We start from the raw sequence: 22,951 nt of genomic DNA on the forward strand, positions 1-22,951 counted from the left end.
AAAAAGAGGGAGCTGGCAGGGACTCTGACCCCAACCCTATTTTTTTTTAAATTAATTAATCAATTTTCTCTTTGGCTGTACTGGGTCTTCCTTGCTCTTGCACGAGCTTCTCATTGCCGAGGCTTCTCCTGGTGTGGAGCGCAGGCTCCAGGCATGCAGGCTTCAGCAGTTGTGGCCCACAGACTCAGCTGCTCCACAGCATGTGGAATCTTCCCAGAGCAGACTGAACCTGTGTCCCCTGCATTGGCAGGCGAGTTCTTAATCACTGCACCACCAAGGAGGTCCTCCTATTTTTTTTTAAATGTAATTAAATTTTATTTTTGGTTGTGCTGGGTGTTTGTTTCTGGGCAGGCTTTTCTCTAGGTGCAGTGAGCGGGCCCTACTCTCTAGTTGCAGTGGGAGGGCTTCTCATTGCTGTGGCTTCTCTTGGGGAGCACGGGCTCTAGAGCACAGAATCCAGCAGTTGAGGCTCACGGGCTTCAGTAGTTGAGGCCCTCAGGCTCTAGAGGACAGGCTCAATAGTTGTGGTGCATGGGCTTAGTTGCTGCCTAGCATGTGGGATCTTCCCGGACCAGGGATCAAACCTGTGTCTCCTGCATTGGCAGGCAGATTCTTTACCACTGAGCCACCGGGGAAGCCTGCCAACCTTATTTTTTTTTTAATTTTTATTTATTTTGGCTGTGCGGGTCTTCGTTACTGTGTGGGCTTTTGTCCAGCTGCCTTGATGGGAGGCTTCTCTCTAGTTGGAGTGTGCAGGCTTCCCATTACAGCGGCTTCTCTTGTGGTGGAGCACAGGCCCGTGCTGGCTTCAGCAGTCGCAGCCCCCAGGCTCTAGAGCTCAGGCCCAGTATTTGTGTCACATGGGTTTAGTTGTTCCAAGTCACCAGGATCTTCCCGGGTCAGGGATCAAACCTGTGTCTCTTGCATTGGCAGGCATATTCTTTACCACTGAGCCAGGGAAGCCCCATCCCAACCCTCTTTTGACTTGCACACTTTATCATTTCTCTAAATCAAACTGCCTTTTTTAAATCCTCAGAAAACTGGAACACTGATGTTTTCCAAGAGGGAGCTGGTAGACCGGGCTAAAGCAAGTATTGTGTCATCTAAAGAACAGAGATTTAGGGATCCTTTGTGCACCAGTATGTTTAGAGGATCTCAGGGCTTCCCTGGTGGCTCAGTGGTAAAGAATCTGCCTGCCAATGCAGGAGTCGTAGATTTGATCCCTGGGTCAGGAAGACCCCCTGGAGTAGAGCAGGGCAACCCACTCCAGTATTCTTACCTGGAGAATCCCAAGGACAGAGGAGCCTGGTGGGCTACAGTCCATGGGGTTGCAAAGAGTTGGACATGACTGAGTGACTGACCACCGCCACATGCATCTGTATGTGAGGTCCTGCCATTGTCACTTCCTAGTTGGTTTGAGAGGACTTTTAGCCTCCACACTCTGTGCAGGAGGCTGGGACAGGAGCTATATCTGGGATTTGAGGGAGTGTAAACTCTGCTCCAGGATGTGCAAATGAGGCCTAGAGGGAATAGATCAGAGAACCAGGCACCATGCTTTCTCCCCGAGTTGTTATAGTTATACTAGGATTGGCAGATGTGGGCGAAGGAGAGAGGGGCGAGGAGTAGAGCTTCCATGAGCCCTCAGGGCAGTGACTGTGTTGAACTACCTGTGTTTAGAGTCAGGTTGATGGTTGTCTGGCTTCCCCAAAGAGTAAACAACAATAACCCTGATCATCTTCAACATCAGAACACGATCATTAGTGTCCAGCTCCTTTTCTCCCTTCTTCAAGAGTAAGGGTCCAAGCTGCTCCCATTTTGTAGACAAAAAACTGACTCATTGTGAGCTGGGGAGAGGTACCAGGTTTGGAGAAAAGTTCCAGATGTTTCTAGTTCTCATTTTGTCCAGAGGCACAGGTTTAGCTCCATAAAGATCTCTATCCAGCCACGGTGGATGCCTGTCTGAATTTTGGCAATGGCAACAACGGGAGGGAGGCGGAGCAGTGCGTGGGCCCTGTCATGAGAGGGCACAGGGCAGAGTGGAGCAGCTCGGCATCCCCAAGGGGGTGACACTTGGTGGATTGGAAACTTCTCCCATTTGGGAAGCTTCAAGACTGCATTCCCAGTGACTTCTGTCTCCACAATTTTCTTGCAACCAATGACAAACTACCAAGTCTTTCCTCTTGCTTAGCTTGAGTCTCATGAAATCTAAAAAAAAGAAAGAAGGAACCTCAGGACTGCACACTTCTCCCTTCTCCCCCAAATTAGGGAGAAGGACAGAAGGGAAGCATCTCATTCAAAGCAAGCCTGTTTACCAGCTGCCAGCCCAGACACACCCCCAACAAAATGCCATGGAGAACGATGTCGTGACTCATGGCTTGGCAAGTACCGGGATCATGCCCCGGGCTCCCAGATACCACACTGGCTCCTCCAGGTCGCTCTGGCTGGATCTCCTCCTCCTCCTTTTCCCCAGAAGCATTCCTCATCTTGTCCTCTCTTCCCAGCCCCTCCTCTCCTCAAATCATTCTTTGCAGTGAGAGGTGGGGGTGGACAAGCAGAGGTAGAACTGGGATTCGAGTTGGGGTTAATTTCAGGATCAGGATTGAGGATGGGATTAGGAATGGAGTTAGGTGCTTCCTTAGTGGCTCAGACGGTGAAAGAATCCGCCTGCAATGCCGGAGACCTGGGTTCGATCCCTCAGTCGGGAAGCTCCCTTGGAGAAGGAAATGGCTACCCACTCCAGTATTCTTGCCTGGAGAATCCCATAGACAGAGGAGCCTGGTGGGCTACAGGCCATGGGGTTGCAAAGAGTCAGACGTGACTCAGTGACTAACACTAGGGATGGAGCTACTTTGAGACTGGGTTTAGTCAGTGGACTTTTAGTCGGAAGAAACAACAAAACTCTACTAACTTATATGCATTAATGTCTTGGGGTAGTAGAGGATTAGATGTCTTGGCCAGAGGTCCACGTTCTTTTTTCTTTCTTCCTTTTTTTTTTTTTTTTTTTGCCACACAGCATGCGGGATCTTAGTTCCCCGACTAGAGATGGAACCTGTGCCCCTACACTGTAAGGGTGGAGTCTGAACCGCTGGGCAGCCAGGGAAGTCTCAAGGTTTGCTTTCATTGAGATCAGACTAGAAGAGTTAGAATCTGGTTTGGAAGGAAGGAAATGTCAACATTTAAACAAAGATGTATACTCAAGAATCACTTCCTAGGAATCTGAGCAAAGGTTTCTGGGAATCAACTTCATCTCTAAAGATTGTAGGTACCATAGAACCACTACATCCATTCTCCAGGCACTGGGCAATATTCTGTGACTTCACCTTGATCTCAAACTTAGAACTTTCTAGTACACCCAAGAGTCTTTCTTGGATTTCTTCTCCTAATCCCCTCCTGCTGCTGCTGCTGCTGCTGCTGCTAAGTCACTTTAGTCGTGTCCGACTCTGTGCGACCCCATAGATGGCAGCCCACCAGGCTCCTCTGTCCCTGGGATTCTCCAGGCAAGAATACTGGAGTGGGTTGCCATAAATCACTTCAGTTGTGTCTGACTCTGTGCGACCCCCTATGGACAGCAACCCTCCAGGCTCCTCTGTCCAAAGGATTCTCTAGGCAAGAATACTGGAGAGGGTTGCCATTTCCTTCTTCTAATCCCCTCCTAGTCTTATCCAAAGAACTGTTCCACTGTCCCATAGTCTCCAAAGCACTGGGGCCCTGACATTTGGGTACCTCGGGCACTGTCTTGGCAGTGAGGCACTAAGCATGCTGGGGCTTCCCAGACTAAGACATCTGTCAGCAACCTCAGGAGGCTCCCCTTGGGCGAAGGACAAGACACATTGCAAGTTCTGAGCTCAGTTTTCAAAGACAGGAAGAAAATAAAGCAGGAACAACTAGTGGGCAGTAGCAGGGCATGGAACAGGAGCGTTCCCAGGGGCTCCTCCAGGAGAATTTGGTCCATAAACTGATGCGATGCCACTGGGTTGGATCCCTAGAAACCTACACACATAAATACACACCAGCACCTCTTTACAGAAGTTGCTCAACCCAGAAAGATGAACTAGCAAGGAGCCCACCAGTGCTGTGCAAGCAAAGTCTCCTCCATTTCATAGGGGCCTGAATTTGTCTTCTTTCTCTCCAAACTCTCCTCCCACATCTGGCCCCTTAGGTGCTTGGAGATCCTCCCGCAGAGGGACGAGAGGGTTCGAGGCTGGCACAAACCCCACCTCAGCCCTGCCCTCCCCATGAGCAGCAGCAAGACGGTGATTAGCTGCTCTCCCCAAGGCTCCGAGGTAAGGGAATTTTTTTCTTTCAAACATGTCACATCTGGCACATCTGCTTTCCTAGCAATGATGCATCCCAAGGGGTATAATCAACAGTTGGGGCGGGGCCGGGAGGCAGGTCTGTACTGACAGAAGCCTGAGCCAGAGATGCCAAGAGCAAAATGTAGGAACAGCCACTACCCCCACTCCCATTCTACCGTGGGGAGAGAAGTCCTATCCCTGCGCATCTTCCTGCCTTACAGCCAGGTCCCCTCCTCACAGGTCGGACCTATTTTAGGGCACAGAGATCATACATGGAGCACTTTGCTTTGGGAAATTATATAATCCTTTCTCTTGTCCACCCTTAAACTCTCCTATTGGAATAGGAAGGGAAGTGGAAGAGAACTGGTCATCCATCCCCCTGCCACAAGTCCAGAAGCTCTGGTAGTGGCTCCCACTCTTCCTCCCCTCCTCCTAGCGCCACCTTCATCTCTTCTCTGCCCACCTTAACTCCTTATTCTTTCCAACCCCAATTGCTCACTGCAGGGAAAATCTCTCTCCCCATCCTGGATGTAGTGTTTCAAGGGGCTACCTAAATGCCTTCTAGCAACAATTGGATGAAACACCATCAGCACTTTTATCCTTCTGCCCATTGGAACAGCCCTCTCCTCCACCCCCCACTTCCCTACGACTTCTTCATTCAAGATAGTGCCTGTCAGCTTGGCAATCGGCTTCCTTCCCTGCAAATGTCTCCCCTTCTACTTTCAAGGTCATTTTTTTCTTTCTTCAAAGACACGGTCCTTAACTTTCTTTCTGGTCCTAAGCCGCCTCTCCCAAACAGCCCCCCACAGTCTCTCCTGCAGGAAGTCCTGTCAGTAAGTCACCCGTTTTGCTTCTAATGGTGTCTCTCCATCCTCCATCACTACCTAGACCTCACCCTCATCTTACTATGTCTGCGTGTTTGTCATTATCCTGGGTATCACAGGATTCCCATCACACCTAGAGTCTCCCTCTTGTGCCCTGTATACACGTTTATTGATGCAGTAAAGGAAGGTAACTGAGCAAGAGAAAGGCATAGGGTCTAATACCTACTCTGCTCCCACAAAAGGATATAACCAACTTATATACACGTACACGCATGCATACAAATACACATACATACACCAAGTCATCCCAAAGATGACTGAGCTTGTCAGGTATAAATCATGTTTGGGTTTCAAATGCAACAGTAATTACATGGTATCTTAACTATCTGTGCAAACTGTCAGAGAAAATATATTGGCAATTCAGGGGAAAGAGGAGGGGAAGTTTGGAGCATCCATTGAACACCACCCTCACCTTCTCTGAAGTCATCCGGAGATAGGACAGCACAGAAGGGCAAAGACGTGCTGGGGCCAGTCCCAACACTTTCAGAGCCTAATGATTTTTCAGGTGAGTTGTGCCGTCACAAGCTCCCAGGGAGGCGGGGACAATTCAAGATGAATTGTAGGCATCACCAGTCTCTGAAGGTATTGCAAGCAGCAGCAGGAAGGATTTAGGCTAAATTTTCTGAAGACAGTCTGACAAAACAGAGGCCCCAGAAAGACTGAGTCCTTCCTCTGCGAGTTTGGGGATCATCTGATCGAACCCTTGGCATCCAGGCAGAACTAGATCCAGACGATTCCAGAAGGGAGTGATATTTAGAACATTCAATTTTATCTTTTTTAAAGGGAGGAATTGGTTTAAACATTTATTTATTTATTTTGGGCTGTGATGGGTCCTCATAGCTACACACGGGCTTTTCTTGAGTTGCAGCAAGTGCGTGGGCTTCTCACTGCAGTGCTTTCCCACGCTGCAGAGCAGAGGCTCCAGACGTGGGCTCAGTAGTTGCGGCTCACAGGCTCTAGAGCACAGGCTCAGTAGTTGTGGCTCACGGGCTTAGGTGCTCTGCAGCATGTGGGATCTTCCTGAATCAGGGACTGAACCTGTGTCTCCTGCATCAGCAGGCAGATTCTTCCCCACTGAACTACCGGGAAGCCCCCTAGAACACTCATTTTAAATGTAATACATATTCATATATATAGGAAGTCTCTGTGTCTGAGATTAGGATTACATTACTTCTTATTAGTTGTAGCTACAATGTGGGGTGCTCCTCCCCCAATTGTTTTCTCTGCGAACATTCCTCCCTGCCCCAGACTGACATTTGCCTGGGCTCCTCTGTTCCTAGAAGCACTGCTTACCTGTGTCCAGGCTATGTTTCATACACATCTTCCTGCCAGTGGTCTTAGGGATAGCAGATTGATCAGTTTCAGAAGGAGAAAATGTATGTAGGGACAGTGCAGGGACTGAGACGTGAGAGATGGGAACCAGACTGAGGAGGGAGAGATCAGACTGGGGGCAGGAGCGCAGGCCTAGTGTTGAAAAGCTCATTGCTGCAGGGCAGAGAGGGTGAGGGGGGCAGGCGGAGAATGAAAGCAGCAGATTTCTCGCGGCTCCTCTAGCCCACCTCTTGCCTTTGGACTGATTTCACACACACACAGAAACACACACTCACGCTTGGTTCCCCACCAACGTCAAGCCAGGGAACTGTGTCCTCTAAAGCTGAGAAAAGAATAGTGTATCAAGAGCTGGTTTATGAACATTTCTACTGTGTGTGTGTAGGTGTTCTGGTGACTTTGTGGGCAAGAGGAGAAGCTGCTTGGACAAAAGCCTGTCATATATGGTGGCAGAGGGCAGGGCCTTCTTCATCAGAGATGTAGGAAATGCAGATGGAATGTGTCTTCCCAGAATGATTCTGGATAGTCTATTTTTATATGTTCCCAGATCTTCTTGACCTAACCAACTAATAAAACAACACACACACACACACATGCAAGTACATTGTATTATTAGAAACTTGTATAAATAGTAACCCCCAATTCCCTAGTTGGTATCTGGATGAATCCTATTTGGTTCAACCCCCCAACTGTCCCTCTAGGTCACAAGTTCTCTGTCAAAGGAATAAGATCCTCTCCATTTTTCTCGCTTGGGGCCTTCAAGTTCGCAAGCCCTATTTTAGTCTTGGTCCTGCTATCAGTATCTCATTCTCCTGGAGTGGACATTTTAACTATCCTGTGAATGGCCACTCTAGTTATGGAACAAAAGCACTATGACAGTCATGCGAGCCACAGAGAGTCAGGACAGACTCCACTGGCCAGCACAGCTTTCACACCTCCCCGCTAGGGTTATTCATAGGCTGCAGGGCAGGCAACTAGAGGAGAGAGAAGGGATTGCTTTTGTAGTTTGTGGAAGAGAGATCTCCAACCCAGCCCATTCCCCAGATTCCTAGGTTCCTAAAGATTCAGCATTCCTGAACTCCAAACACTGGAGTGTGCACGGCTGAGATTTCCTGACCTGTCCCCGCAGATCTGTGAACTTCAGTTATAAGGCAAACAAGGCCATGTTTGTCCCATAAAATCACCACGTGCGAGCTAATTAAATGACACCATAAAAAAGAGAGATAAACGCAGGTGGCAGGGAGCCCGCCTAGAGATGAAGATAGGATCAGATGTGTGGCTGAGATAAAGACAGGCCAGGAGAAGAGCTGTGAGTGAATATCCCCAACCCCAACCTCAAGATTCCTCAGGAGCTTCCAAGCACAAGTGAGGGGTGAGGGAAAGGAGGGTTTGAAGATGGAGAAAAATTACACGAGGCCTAAACGGAAAGATGCTAGCAAAGGAAGTAAAGTGGGCTACACAGATGTGGACCTCCCCATCCCGATACCGTCACTCATGGAGACTCTTACATATTATAGTTAAATGGATTTGCATATATACACGAAGTCATATGTAGAGATACAGATATACATAAGGAGTTTCATAAAAACACATTCTACACAAGATAATTCTCCATTTCACCCCCAAAGTGAGTTAAGCATCTTCCACTGCAATGCAGGGATGTGTAAGTCATGACCACAGGGATTTCCTCCAGCCCTAAAAGAGTCTTTGATTTTGTGATCTCTGAGCACACTGAGAAAGAACATTTTAAAGTGACATATGATCACTGCTTCCCCTAAATAGTAACCCACTGAGAATGTCACAGAAATGATGGGTACCTAGAGAAAATAAAACTCACATTTGTATCTGGTCACATGGCCTCGAGTTCTGCTGTGTGCAACAACAGAATGGATGAGGGCTATCACTGGGCAAGGCGCCTGTCCCAGAGGAATACTGTGGTAGGTGAGGTTCAGGAAGTCACAGAATTCCGGAAATAAGCTTAAAACTTAGCTTCCTTCATAGATCTTCTTAGACAAGTAAGAATGGTCTCAGGAACTTCCCCCTCCCTTCTTCCATGCCTCACTGCTCCACCCAGGCTCACATCTCATCCAGAGAAGTTTGAGTAAAGGTTCAATTCCTCATGCCTGTGCCCTTTCCCAAAGATATTCCCATTAGAAGGAAAAACTGGAAGTGAGGGAGATACCAGATCAGTAAGATAAACTCAGGGATAAGGGCCTTCTATATACCGAGCACAACTGGGGAAGCAAAAATGAATGACCCTGAAGAAGTAAAATTGTCATAATTTGCAGGTGACCTGATACTGTATATTGTTGTTGTTCAGTTCCTAAGTCATGTCTGACACTTTGCAACGCTGTGGACTGCAGTATGTACCACCAGGGAAGTCCTAAAGAAAACATTCTTAATCTTACAGCACAGCACCTTGTAAAGTACTGTTGTTGTTGTCATTCAGTCGCTCAGTTGTGTCTGACTGTTTGCAACCCCATGGGCTGCAGCACGCCAAGCTTCCCTGTCCATCACCATCTCCCAGAGCTTGCTCAAACTCATGTCCATTGAGTGGATGATGCCATCCAATCATCTTGTCCTCTGTCACCCCTTTCTCCTGGCTTCAATCTTTCCCAGCATTAGAGTTTTTTCCAGTGAGTTGACAATTCTCATCAGGTGGCCAAAGTCTTGGAGCTTCAACTTCAGCTTCAGTCCTTCCAATTGATACTGTATATAGATAACCCTAACATTTCCACCAAAAAACTATTAGAACTAATAAGTAAATTCAGTAAAGTTGCAAGTTACCAGGCTGATATATAGAAATCCATATATAGATTTTCTATACACTAATAGTGAACTATCAAAAACAGAAAGCAAGAAAACAATCTCAATTAAAATTGTTTAAAATTGCATATTAAAAATGAGTAAGACACCTAGGAATACACTTAACCAAGGAGGTGAAAGACCTATACTCTGAAAATTATAAAACAGTGATGAAGGAAATTGAAACTGATACCAAGAAAAGGAAAGATATCCCATATTTTTGGATTGGAAGAATTAATATTGTTAAAATCTTCACACTATCCAAAGCAATCTACAGATTTAATACAATCCTTATCAAAACACCCATGACATTTTTCATAGAACGAATAACCCTAAAATGTATATGATAATCTAAAAAAGGGTGGATGCATGTATATGTATAACTGATTCACTTTGCTACACACCTACAACTAACACAACATTGTAAGTCAACTATACTCTAATAAAACCTTTTTTAAAAAATCATGGAACCACAAAAAGACCAACATCTCAAAGCAATTTTGAGGGAAAAGAACTAGCTGAATGGATCATGCTCTCTGACGTCAGACTATACTACAAAGCTACAGCAATTAAAATAGCATAATTCTGGCTCAGAAATACATACATGGATCAATGGAAGAGAATAGAGAGCCCAGAAATAAGCCCATGCACCCATGGTCAATTAAGCTACAGCAAAGGAGGCAAGAACAGACAATGGAGAAGACAGTCTCTTCAATAAGTGATGCTGAGAAAACTGGACAGCTACATGTAAAAGAATGAGATTAGAACATGTCCTCACATCATATACAAAAATAAACTTAAATGGATTAAAGACCTAAATGTAAGACCAGAAGCCATAAAACTTCTAGATGAGAAGATAGGCAGAATGTTCTTTGGCATAAATCATAGCAATATTTTTCGAATGTCTCCTATGGCAAAAGACAGAAAAGCAAAAATAAACAAATGGGACCTACTTAAAAGGTTTTGCATAGCAAAGGCAATCTACTTAATGGGAGGTTTTTTGCAAATGATGTGACTGATAAGGAGTTAAAACCCCAAATATAGAAGCAGCTCATACAACCCAATATCAAAAATTAAAAAGCCCCTGATTAAAAAACGGGCAGAAGACCCGAAAAGACATTTCCCAAAGAAGACATACAGATGGCTAAAAAGCACATGAGAAGATGCTCAACATTACTAACCATTAAAGAAATGGAAATTAAAACCACAGTGTTACCTCAACCTATCACTTATAGGAATGGCTATCATAAAAAAGTCTACGAATAACAAATGTTGGCAAGGGTGTAGAAAAAGGGAACCCTGTACACTGTTGGTGGAAATGCAAATTGATGCCACCACTGTGGAAAACAGTATAGAGGTTCTTCAAAAAATAATAAAAATAGAACCACCATATGATCCAGAAATTCCACTCCTGGGTATATATCTGAAGAAAACAAAAGACTAATTCAAAAAGGTACACGCACCCCAATGTTCATAGCAGCATTATTTACAATAGCGAGGTTATGGAAGCAGCCCCAGTGTTCATCAGCACATGAATGGATAGAGAAGCTGTAGCATATACATACAATGGAATAGTATTCAACTGTGAAAAAACAACATTCTGCCATTTGCAACAATGTGGATGGACTTAGAGACTCTTCTATTTAGTGGAAGAAGTCAGAGAAAGACAAATAATGTACAAATCACTTATATATGGAATCTAAAAATGAAACAAATGTATGTAACAAAACAGAAACAGACCCACAGATTCAGAAAACAAGCTAGTGGTTACCAGTGGGGAGATGGAAGAGGGAGGGACAAGACGGGGGTATGGAACGAAGAGGTACCAATTACTAGGTATAGAGCAGATAAACAACCGGGATAAATTGCACAGCACAGGGAAATAGAGCCTTTATTTGGTAATAACTTTAAATGGAGTATAATCTATAAAAATATTGATTCATTATGCCATAAATCTAAAACTAATATAATATTGTAAATCAACTATAATAATAATAAAAAAAAAGACCCTGATCCTGGTCTTGAAGCATACACCTCTCCTTGGGCAAGGCTGTCTTTGTCAGTGATCCAAAAAGGAGTCCCATATTCCGAAACGCTAGCGTCAACTTTCACCATTCTCTACTGAGTTCTTTTTTGTGCTGAATGTGCAGAAAACCGGAGCCCTGAATCACTGGCAGTTGAGGAGATGGTCTCCCTGGACACTTAGGTTCCTTGCCTGGCTCCACCCTGTCTCCCTGGGCAGTTCTGGACAAGTCATGGACTCAGTTTCTCTACTCGGGAAGCGGGGGAGGCTCCCACTGACTAGTTCTCAACTTCACAGAGCAGCTTGGTGATTAATGGGTTAATGTCCGTGGGAGGCTTTGAGCTCTTGGGATGAAAGACACCCTAAAGCCCTGACTCTATTGGAAACTCTGCCCAGCCAGCAAGATACCCTGAAACCAGAAAGGGGGCCTTTGATCATATATTAAGGGTTGTCTTTGGAAGAATGAACTAGAGGGGATGAGTTAAAACAGCAGCAGAAATTAAAGTAGCATGAAAAAAAGAGGACTTTCTGGCTCCTGGGTGGAGTCCCTTGCCCTGGAGTTGTTTCCAGATCTTTCGCTTGCCTATAGAGGGGAGTGGTCTGGATCATTTCTGGAAGCTTTTTTTGGACATCCTATAGCCCACTCCATGTTAGCTCCTCTCTGACAGATATTTAATATTTAAGGTTAAACATTTAACCTTAAAGTCTCCCTCCACTCCACATATGAAACTAGCCACCTCTCCCACTGCACAAGTTGGTAGCAAGCATAAATAAGAATGGTCCACTTTAAAAAATGTTTTAATCATTTTAAAAAGTTAAACAGGGGCTTCCCTGGTGGTCTGGTGGCTAAGACTCTGTGTTCCCAATACAGGGGACATGGGTTCTATCTATGATCAGGGAACTAGCTCTCACACGCTTTAACTAAGAGTTCACATGCTATAACTAAAGATCCTGCATGCTGCGATGAAGATCAAAGATTCTGAGTGTCACAACTAAGGCCTGGCATAGCCAGAAAAATAAATAAACACCTTTTTTAAAAAAGTTAAGTGTATAGAAGAGTTTTGCTATAGAATTTATCCAAAATCTCAAAATACTCATTATCAGAATAAAGCATAAACATTGAGATTGCAAGCTTGGTTATGGGGTCAGGCTTAAGTTTAAACACTGGTATTGCCCTTTGCCAGTTATACAACTCTGAGTATCAGTTTAACCAACTGTAAAATGGCAATAATAAAAATTCTAACTTCATATGATATTGTAAGGATTAAACTGGAAAATTCTGAGACTACTAAGAGTTGACAAGGATGGTAGAACAACAGGAACTCTCAGATACTCTTTTTAGAGTGAAAATTGGTACAAATACTTTGGGAAACAATTTGGTATCGCTGAGTAACAGTGTCAGACTTTACTTTTGGGGGCTCCAAAATTACTGCAGATGGTGACTGCAGCCATGAAATTAAAAGATGCTTACTCCTTGGAAGAAAAGTTATGACCAACCTAGATAACATATTGAAAAGCAGAGACATTACTTTACCAACAAAGATCCATCTAGTCAAGGCTATGGTTTTTCCTGTGGTCATGTATGGATGTGAGAGTTGGACTGTGAAGAAGGCTGAGAGCCGAAGAATTGATGCTTTTGAACTGTGGTGTTGGAGAAGACTCTCGAGAGTCCCTTGGACTGCAAGGAGATCCAACCAGTCCATTCTAAAGGAGATCAGTCCTGGGATTTCTTTGGAAGGAATGATGCTAAAGCTGAAACTCCAGTACTTTGGCCACCTCATGCGAAGAGTTGACTCATTGGACAAGACTCTGATGCTGGGAGGGATTGAGGGCAGGAGGAGAAGGGGACAACAGAGGATGAGATGGCTGGATGGCATCACTGACTCGATGGACGTGAGTCTGAGTGAACTCCAGGAGTTGGTGATGGACAGGGAGGCCTGGCGTGCTGCGATTCATGGGGTTGCAAAGAGTCGGACACGACTGAGCAACTGAACTGAACTGAACTGAACTGAGTAAACTTGAATATTCACATATCCTCTAACCCAGAAATCCCACAACTAGGTATAGATTCCCCCCAAACCTGGGCACATTTGTGCTAGGATACATGTTTAAGTATGTCCAAAGCAGCATTGTTTTCAAGTGATTGAAAACTGGAAAGGATGCAGATCTTCGTCAACAGTAGAATGGATTAAATATCAGCTATTCACACACAATGAAATATGTATGGCAATAACAATAAACTACAGCTACAAGCAACGACGTGACTGACTCACGTATAATATGCTGAGTATAAAATGTAAGACTAAAGAACACTCACAGTGTGAGTGTGTTTATATAAAATTCAAATGGGGCAAAACTTTGTTGTTTGAATACATGTTGTTATTTAGTAGCTGAATTCTGTCCTCCTCCTTGGACTGTATCCTGCTGGGCTCCTCTGTCTATGGGATTCCCCAGACAAGATACTAGAGTGGGTTGCCATTTCCTTCTCCAGGAGATCTACCTGACCCAAGGTCAGAACCTTCGTCTCCTACATTGACAGGTGGATTCTTTACCGCTGAACCACGTGGGAAGCCCCTTAAGGACACATACATTGGTACTAAAACCATTATGAAAAGCCAGAAAACTATTATTACAAAATACAGGATAGGGAAAGGGAAGTGAATGTGATCAGAAAGGGGGCTGGCAAAACTCTCTCTGAGTGTTGGCTACATGGCTGTTTCTAGGTGCCACAATATTCATTAAAATACACATATGTTCTTTATACACTTTAATGAATATGTGTCATATTTTACAATTTAAACATAAAAAAGATTTAATTAGATTATATAGAGAGTGATTAATAAAACGTCTAGTGAATACTAAGCTCTCAGTGAATGTTAACTATTATGCCCATTATTTACCCACCACTAGTTCAAAAATTGTCTGTACTCTTTCCCCCCATTAAGCATGGTAGATATGTGGGTTTGTGTTAATAACATTTAGTTGCCTACTATGTGCTGGGCTTCCCTGGTGGCTCAGTAGTGCAGGAGATGCAAGGTTCTATCCCTGGGTCAGAGGAGCCGGGCCAGCTATAGTCCTGTGTGTGTGTGTGTGTATGTGTGTGTGCTCAGAAGCTTCAGTTGTGTCCTACTCTTTACGACTCTATGAACTGTGGCCCACCAGGCTCCTCTCTCCATGGGATTTTCCAGGCAACAAGACTGGAGTGGGTTGCCATGCCCTCCTCCAGGGGGTCCTCCTGACCCAGGGATCGAACCTGCGTCTCTTATGTCTCCTGCACTGGCAGACGGGTTCTTTACCACTAGCGCCACCTGGGAAGCCTGGCTAGGGTCCACAGGGTTGCAAAGGGTTGGACGGGACTGAACGACTGAGCACGGACACACACACACACACACACACACACACTCACACTGTGTACTACGCACTGTATGAAGGAGAGATGAACCAGAGAGCATTCCCATCCAAGGTGCTCACTGCACTGATCTGACTGCACCCAGACAGCTCCTGCTTCCCAGACTAGCAACTTCTCTTTCCACCTACCTGGGTCAAATGTCAACTTCTCAACGATGATGAAATCACAAACAGGCATTTGTGTCTAGAAAGAAATCTCCACTTCAAACCACCCCTCTTGCATCCTTACCAATTGTATTACTGCCCCAGACAGTGGGTATCCACTCACTCCGCTACACACACACCCTCCACTGTGGCAGAGAAAAAAAGAGCCATGCCCGAAAAATCTCCCCAGTGTCTGCACTAGCCTCCTACTCATGACTTCCCACCCCAACCCCACCACCCCAGCCTCAGGGCACAAAATACATTATGACCCTGGGCCTTCGTTTACATGTAACAAACAGAGGTCAATTTATTTCTAAATCACTTTTTTTACTGCTCTATTGAACTATTTGCCACATTATTTATACGTTAATGGGCCAGGCCCCTCTGGGAAGCTCCCCTTCTAATAAATAACGTGCCAAATCATTAAGCAAGGTGATAAAATCAAAACCATTTAAAAATACATCAACCTGCGTTCTCTTCCAGTGAAATAAGCTCCAGGGGACCAGAGGAGGGACGGGGGAGGGGAACCACCTTCTATTACTGAGTTTGGTCAGGTGTAGGGTTTTTTTTTTTCCCCTCCTCTGGGCTGGAGATAAAAATCAGAGCTGAGAGATCTAGATAACCTGGCTGCTTACCCATATCCCTAGCAGCTAAAGTGAGAGGAAGCAGACAGGTATTCACTAGGGATGTGAATACCTTCCTCCTCCTGCCAGAGGAAGAAAGGGCATCAGATTCTATCTCCCACCTGCCCTGTAGTCTATTGGAGGTAGACAGAGGAGCCCAGCTGGGCAAAAGAAGTTGTATCTTCTGTCTGGGAACTAGGAATTAAAAAGAAAAATCCACCAAAGGCCTTTGCCTTTCTACCTGTTTCCCATCACTATAATTCTGTCTTATGAATCTCTGTATTTACAATTAATCTGAGTCACAGAGAAGAACACTAATAATAACAATTACTCTGGCTACCCCTCCCCCATTCTCCACCTCTCACCCTAGAGGGCTTTCCACACCCTTCTTTACCACCAACCCCCTCAGAAAACCTGTCCTGAGCTAGCATAGCAGTGGCAAGGAAACCTAGGTTAGAAGACTTACTCCTGAGCACCCTGAGGATTTGACCTTGAGTTCCCAAGGGACTTGACCTTGAGGTTCTTCCAAGTAGTCCAGAGAAAAAAGGCACGGGGAACTCTTCAATCTGTCCCTACTCTGAGGCTCCCTGTGGGTAGACCCCTGCCTTTGGTATTATAAGGAGTGATTCAGCTAGATCTTGCCCCCATTGATGAGAAAGATAAGATTCCTCCTCAGGACTCTGAAAACATAAACAGCAATACAACTGAAGGAAATACAGGTTGAATATCTAAGCAGAGAGGCCAGGCAAAGCAAAGACATTATCTTTTGAATAGGAGAGGTTTAAATAAATATGTAAGTCCCTTTTTCAAGGAAACCAAATATTGCTTATTTTGATCATAACAAGAGCCTTAAAAGGTAACTATAGATTCAAAGAAGTAAAAAGATTTGATCAGGTCACATAACAGAGAAGTAGAGGGCCAGGGCTTGAATCCAGGTGTGACTGTCTACAAAAGGCTATATTCTTTTTATTAAATCATCATGCCAAGGAGTACAGATGAGCTTTGAGTTGAGTTCTAAAGGAAGAGACCCATAGGGATAAACTAAGTGAACTGGGGAGGTAGGGTTGCCAAATAAAATTCAGGATGCCTGAGCCTGATTATTTCATGGGACATACACTAAAAAATTGTTCACTGTTTATCTGAAATTTAAACTTAATTGGTATCCTGTATTTTCATTTGCTAAATCTGTCAACCTTAAAGCAAGTAATTCTTGGGACTTCCCTGGTGGTCCAGTGGTGAAGAATCCACCTTCCAAGGCAGGGCACATGGGTTTGATCCCCAGCCAGGGAACTAAGATCCCATATGCCACAACTAGAGAAAGGCTGCATGCCGCAATGAAGACCCAGCATAACCAAAATTAAAAAAAAAAAAAACAAACATTAAAGCAAGCAACTCTTAAACCTTAAAGCAAAGCTAATGGCCTGAGTGAGAGCTCCAAAGGGAAGGGAAATAAGGCTTGCAGAAATGAGAAATAGGTTTGCCTGCTTGGTACAGGCAGTTCCATACTGGAAAGTCAAAAACTAGGGAGATGATGGTCGTAGCCAGCTGCTAGAAAGGTCTTGAAGAATGAAAAGTATAGACTTCATGGGGAATTGTTGCTTCTAAATTGTAAGCTTTGAGGAAAGGACAAAAATAGTTTCGCAGAATTTAGAACTGGAATTTAACTTATAAAAATGTAACACCTTTTATTTATAGATTATAGTTTTCAAAGCACTGTCACATATGTCTCATTTGATCCTCATATAGGCAATGGCAACCCACTCCAGTACTCTTGCCTGGAAAATCCCATGGATGGAGGAGCCTGGTGGGCTGTGGTCCATGGAGTCTGGAAGAGTTGGACATGACTGACTGAATTCACTTTCATTTTTCACTTTCATGCATTGAAGAAGGAAATGGCAACCCACTCCAGTGTTCTTGCCTGGAGAGTCCCAGGGATGGGGAAGTCTGGTGGGCTGCCATCTATGGGGTCACACAGAGTTGGACAGGACTGAAGCGACTTAGCAGCAGCAGCAGCATACCCCTGGCATGGTAGACAAATGGATGTTATCTGCTTCTGTTGGGTCTGTTACCCCTCAGTCTAGCTGGTCTCCATCCTTCTCTCTACCACCAACATCCTGAAAGGCACCCCACTGCCTCCCACCCTCAACTTTACCACCCTCCTGAAACTGTGCTCACAGGTTCACCCACAACTTAGCCAAAGGCTTCTTTTCATTCTCCATCCCACTTTATCTTTCTTTGGCACTAACATAGTGGACAACCTCCTTTATCTGTGATACTATTGACTTTATTTTTCTGGGCTCCAAAATTATTGCAGATGGTGACTGCAGCCATGAAATTAAAAGACGCTCACTCCTTGGAAGGAAAGTTAGGACCAACCTAGACAGCATATTAAAAAGCAGAGACATTACTTTACCCATGAAGGTCCGTCTAGTCAAGGCTATGGTTTTTCCAGTGCTCATCTATGGATGTGAGAGTTGGACTATAAAGAAAGCTGAGCGCCGAAGAATTGATGCTTTTGAACTGTGGTGTTGGAGAAGACTCTTGAGAGTCCCTTGGACTGCAAAGAGATCCAACAAGTCCATCCTAAAGGAGATCAGTCCTGGGTGTTCATTGTTCATTGGAAGGACTGATGCTGAGGCTGAAACTCCAGTACTTTGGCTGCCTCATGCGAAGAGCTGACTCATTTGAAAAGACCCTGATGCTGGGAAAGATTGAGGGCAGGAGGAGAAGGGGACAACAGAGGATGAGATGGTTGGATGGCATCACTGACTCAATGGACATGGGTCTGGGTGGGCTCCAGGAATTGGTGATGGACAGGGCGGCCTGGAGTGCTGTGGTTCATGGAGTCGCAAAGAGTTGGACACAACTGAGCGACTGAACTGAACTGATTGATCTCTTGTTTCCTCCTGTGTCTTGGATCACTTTTTCTTGGTCTCCATCACTCTTCTCTTGTCCTTCCATCCCCTCCTTGAACTAGGTATTTCCTTGTTTGACCTTCTCCTTGGGTGCTTTCATCCATTCTGTTTTCAGTCACTGAATGTGTGCTGATGACTCCCAAATTTACATCTCTCGTTGGCTTTCTAGATGATAGGTTTAGATTTTAAATTGCCTCCTAGAATTTCTACTTTCTATGTGAGCTCAGTCACTCAGTCATGTCCAACTCTCGAGAGCCCATGGACGGTTTCATGGCATTCTCCAGGCAAGAAGATTGGAGTGGGTTGCCATTTCCCTCTCCAGGGGATCTTCCCAACCCAAGGATGGAACCAACGTCTCTTACATCTCCATCGGTAGGCGAGTTTTCATCACTAGTGCTACCTGGGAAGCCCCCAGCTCTATTCCCCCTCCTACCGCCACCAAATCTAGCCATCTTTTTCAGTTAATGAATAACTCTCGATTACTTACAGGATAAGCTCCAGCTCCTCACCACGCTCGTCCATGGCATATAGTTATGGTGAAATTCTGTCTAGATCAGGAGATGGCAAACTTTCTGTAAAGGACCAAACAGCAGATCTTTCAGGCTTTGCAAGCTGCATATGGTCTTTGTTGTACATTCTTCTTTGGTGCTTTTTTTCAATACAGCCCTTAAAAATGTTTGAAAAAAGTTTTCTTAGCTTGAGGGTTGTACAGACTTAGGGTCACAGTCTGCCAACCTCTAGGACCAGAACTCCAATTTTATTCTCTTTACCTTGTTTTCAGAAGTTAAAAACTTTTATGTGTAGAGCATTCACAGCTTAAAAAATTTCTCTCGTGCACTTCATTTTATTTGCTGTCACATCTTTGAACTTCAGTGGTACCTCCTTTATGACAGCTTATTACTCTACTAGGCTGTTTGGGAGAATAATGGTGATCTCTCATTCATTTTTTATATTTGATAGCAACCAGCCCAATGTGTTATTGATAATGGGCACTTCAAAATGTTTGTTGAAAGAATTAATAACCTAATTTAAAATTTTTGTTTAAATAGGAAAAGTTAAAGAAGGATCTGAAAGCTGAACACTCGGTCAGCAGGTGTTCTTCTGGACTGTAAGGAGAGCCATGGGGACAGGAAGGAATGGCGAGAATGAGAGAAATCCCTCAACACTAAGATCTCTGCTTCCCCCGCTGGGAGTCCAAGAGTTGAACTGCCCAAGATTTTTCCAAGAGAAGACCTATCTGGTTTTCATTGCCTGTGGGTGTCTTAACTGCTTCAGTGGAGCTTCAGAGGTCTCCAAGGCAGATTGGAATGAAATCAGAGAACCTTATATTTATTGGGGGTCCAGCTTCCCACCTAAATAGCTACAGTCAACTCCCAGTTATCTGGGCTCAGGCAGGAGAGCTGTAACATGGTGCTCACCAAGTCAGCAGAAAAATTAACTTATTTCTTCTGGACTTCTTAATGCAGCATTTTTTTTTTAACCTTCCAAAAATGTGTTTTTTGCTTTCAGAATTTCTTAGGAAGTATGTCTCATAAGTACATCTTGCTGGGAAATAAAGCAGAAAGTAGCCTTGATTAGGAAAAGATTGAATGAGAGAGTTGACAACCCTATTCCTGTGGCGAATCTGAGGCTTGGGGAGGGTTAGGGCAAAAGTCATTGCATTTTAATATCAGGGCCTCAATAAATGTTAATAAACTTATCAATCTACTCTTCTCCCATATCTTCCTGCCTTCTCTTATTAAATCATGCATTTGGAAGTGGCTAACAAGGAAGAATTCCAGACATCTGAGCTTGGGCATTTCAGGAGGCACAGCTAATGGAGAGACTATAGCAAGACCCCTGAGGCTGGGTCACTTTCATACTAAATATCTCAGTGTAACTCAACTTGTAGCTTCAATGGAATGGGTTGCAGATGCCTCCACCAGTGCATCATCAATCAGTAGACATACCCAGAGCCTACAGTAAGCATGGTTTGCATCCAGGAAGTCTAAAGCTACCCTCTCATCACTTAGGCTCATTTCTTTGCACAAGCATCACTAAGATGTGTCAATACAACTGGCCAGGTGTCAACTCCCTTTTTTCTTCCAGGAAGAAGCTGACTTGTATGACTCACAGAACTGTTTTAAACAAACGTCTTATCTATTCAGGGGCTTGTTGGGTGACTCAGTGGTAAAGAATCCACCCACAATGCTGCAGATGCAGGAGATGCCACGGGTTCGTTCCCTGGGTCGGGAAGATCTCCTGGAGGAGGGCATGGGACCCATTCCTGTATTCTTGCCTGGGAAATTCCATAGAGAAAAGAGCCTGGCAGGCTACAGTCCACAGAGTTGCACAGAGTCAGACACGACTCTGTGACTGAGCGCTATTCAGGAAATAACTCTGACAGCTGGTGACAACATGAGTCAGAAAATGGTTGATATGGAAACACAGTAAACAACGTGTAGAGCCTTACTCCTTACCCTGTGATCCAGGGACCAACAGCACCAGCATCACTTGGAGCCTATTAAAGTGCAGAACTTTGGGCCCCATCACAGACTCACAGAATCAGAATGAGCATTTTAACAAGGTCCCAGGTGGTGCGTCTGTTTATTAAAGTTTGAGAGGCACTGGTATATTGGATGAGGTTCCGCTGCTTAACAGCTGTGTGACCATGGACAAGTTATTTAACTTCTTCACAGCTCAGTTTCCTCGACGGTAAAGTTGGGATAATAATAGTATCTCCTCAAAGTTATTGTGAGACCCTAGTTAACACATGAAAAGTGCTTAGAATTGCACCTGACACCTGATAAGCATGCAATCAATGTCAGCCAGTATCACTCTTCTCTCTGAGGCACTCCCTAAACTCCACTATGGGGAACTGGCTGAACTTAATGGGACAGGATAAGAGAAAGTAGAGGAATACATTTCTATGTGTGTGTGATGGGATGAAGAGCAGGGCACTGATAACAGCAGGAATAACTTTTATGATTAATAACAACAAAAAAATTCAAGGGAGACAGTATATGGCCAAGCTGGGGGTACCCAGAGCCCCAGAAGAGTGAATGGTGGATTCATTCATATTCATTCATTCATATGATGGATTTATCGGTAGATACAATGTCAGGCCTACAGAGTGGTGAACAAGACAGACAAGGCTCCAGCCCCTAAATTAGGGAAATTCAGAATTTCTATTAAACACTGACAAGAAGTAAAGGCCTATGGATGTTATATACTGCAGCCCATTTAAACAGTCCAATTATGAGGCCTTGGAAATTTGGTTTGACTCTCTGCCCAGATCTTATCAGCCTAGAGTCTCTGTCACTCTCCTTTCTTCCATATCCCACATCCCACTGTCACCAGAAGCAGTCATGCAGCTCTCTGAGAGTGAGGACTAGCCTGCTCAGAAGCCAGTCGTCCACGTTGTCCCAGTTTTCTGGAATTGTCTTTCTTTCAATCATCGTTTTTCTTATTTTTATTTTATATGGTGGTAGAGTCCATTACGGAGAAGGCAATGGCACCCCACTCCAGAACTCTTGCCTGGAAAATCCCATGGACGGAGGAGCCTGGTGGGCTGCAGTCCATGGGGTCGCTAAGAGTCGGATACGACTGAGCGTCTTCACTTTCATTTTTCACTTTTCACTTTCATGCATTGGAGAAGGAAATGGCAACTGACTCCAGTGCTCTTGCCTGGAGAATCCCAGGGACGGGGGAGCCTCGTGGGCTGCCGTCTATGGTGTCGCACAGAATCAGACACGACTGAAACGACTTAGCAGCAGCAGCAGAGTCCATTAACAACGTTGTATCGGTTTCAGGTGTGCAGCAAAGTGATTCAGTTATACATGCATCTATTTTTTTTTTCAAGTTCTTTTCCCATTTAAATTATTGTTATCACTGTTATTTTGATCACCACTTTTAAGGACTTCCTCCTAGAGTAAGCACCCCCAAAACGGATGTTTGTCAGGCAGGAGCAAAGGCGAACTTCATAGTTTGGTAGCAGGAGTCGGGATGTTCTTAATGAAGTCCCCAAAGCCTTGGCTGTATTTCTTGGTTTTGTTTGGCGAAGCCTGGCCTCTTTGTAGGCCTCCTAGCTTTCCTCTGGTAGCTAGGATTGCTCTCGAAACTGGTTCTGGAATTGTCTTTCTAAAACAGATCTGATCTTCTTACTCCTCTGTTTGGAAACCCCAAATGGTACACAAGGCCATTCACACTTTAGCCCCAAACTATTTGGCAGTTTCCTTACAAGTTATTTCCTCTACCTGGTGCAGTGTGCACCCTACACCTTAATTACAAGAATGGTTGAAGACTGGGGCTCTTTTCAGAACTGGGTTTCAAATCCAGGCTTTATTGCCCACTAAGAATGCTCAAACTACCACACAATTGCACTCATCTCACACGCTAGTAAAGTAATGCTCAAAATTCTCCAAGCCAGGCTTCAGCAGTTTGTGAACCGTGAACTCCCTGATGTTCAAGCTGGTTTTAGAAAAGGCAGAGGAACCAGAGATCAAATTGCCAACATCCGCTGGATCATGGAAAAAGCAAGAGAGTT

The sequence above is a fragment of the Ovis aries genome, chromosome 3 (assembly GCF_016772045.2).
Source record: "Ovis aries strain OAR_USU_Benz2616 breed Rambouillet chromosome 3, ARS-UI_Ramb_v3.0, whole genome shotgun sequence".
Lineage (NCBI taxonomy): Eukaryota > Metazoa > Chordata > Mammalia > Artiodactyla > Bovidae > Ovis > Ovis aries.